Consider the following 1,594-nt stretch of genomic DNA (forward strand, 5'->3'; position numbering starts at 1 on the left):
GAAAATTACCAACACAACATTCTGGGGGGGAAAAAAGTGTCAAAACTTGTTAATAATCTTTGAATACATTCAAATATAATTTCAGCAGGTCCCAGTGAATTTAGGAATTTAGGAATGTTTCTTTTAGAACACCTACCCCTCCATTATTTGGTCACTACACAAATGTGGCATATCTCTGATAATTGCTTCATGTAACTAAAAGCCAATAACCATTTACTCTTCCATTTTTAGCAGTTTCTTTTTTGAAAAGGGTTGTAATAAACAGCAATTATGATTTTCTTTAAAGTTCATTCAAATGGGATTCTACCTGTTGAAGAAAAACAGAAAGGCAGGAAGAAATAACTGATCAAAAGATACAGAGGAAAAAAAGCGAGATCAAATTTATATCACTAAAAGTGACCTGACAGTAAAATTAATAAAGGACAAATTAGAGATTTAAATTAAAGATCTTTCCATAGCAAATTTTCATACAGTAATTGTGTTCAGTTAAGGATTTCCAGAAGTTATAATTAAAATGTTCTGAAGTGAAAAATAGATGGCACGATGCAAATGTTTTTTCTGCATATTACCCCAAGAATATGCAAATATGTTTTTTGCATATTACCCAAAGTCATGCTGATAGGAGAGAAGTTATAATATTTCTAAGAATGAAATATAATTATTTTAAATTCTTGGCCTTCCCCTTTTTTGAAATTCACAAGATTAACTTCACTATCAAGCCTTAAATAAATCAAACACCCCCCCAAAAAAAAATTAACAGTAATTAGCCTGAGGTATTTTAGTATGGCTCTTACTTTCTCAACTTTCTCGAAGTTCATTCTTGGAAAAAGAATGCATTAATGCCATTAAATCCAGAATCCTCATAATTTTCCATATAGTCCAGGGTCCTAATTCTAGCAGGAGCCACAAAAACCTGCCACAAGAATGCCTCTTGTACAAACCTATGATAAAGGTACTCTCCATTGGTTTTCCAGTCTGAAAATTACAATCCTAATTCAAACAAAATGAACTAAATATAACACATACACAATAAAGGTTAAAATGTCTGACCTTTTAATGACCAAGAACAATTGTTATATAATGTAACTTAATAAGCCTCAACACTCTTGTGAGGTAGGTAAGTAAACAATACTACCCATTTAAATATATGGATAGATTTAGAGGTATGAGTAAATAATATACTCACATTAAGCAATGAGAATTGGATTATTACTCTCTCCCTGGTTTCAACCCCAAGACCATAATAAATTTAACTTTAACAATAATGATCTTTAAAAGGGTTATGATGAATTAAAATTTTGCCCGCTGGTTCTTCATTCACACATTGTTAAATCTAATACTGCTTTTTAAAGTCTGGTCCCCTCTCTCAAATAATGTTAAAACTGTAAAACTTCCAAACTTGTCAAATTAAGACATTACTCCATGAGGACTAACATTCTGCTTGGTAATTTATCTTGAAATTGCAACAAAAGAATTTGCAATATATTTCTATTAGGTGGTATAAGTGATCACTTTCAATGAACGTATACCACAATACCACTAAGAAAAAGATGTTTAGATGGACACAGTTACACAAGTAGAAGAGGACACTAAC

Source organism: Antechinus flavipes, chromosome 5 (assembly GCF_016432865.1).
Source record: "Antechinus flavipes isolate AdamAnt ecotype Samford, QLD, Australia chromosome 5, AdamAnt_v2, whole genome shotgun sequence".
Taxonomy (NCBI): domain Eukaryota; kingdom Metazoa; phylum Chordata; class Mammalia; order Dasyuromorphia; family Dasyuridae; genus Antechinus; species Antechinus flavipes.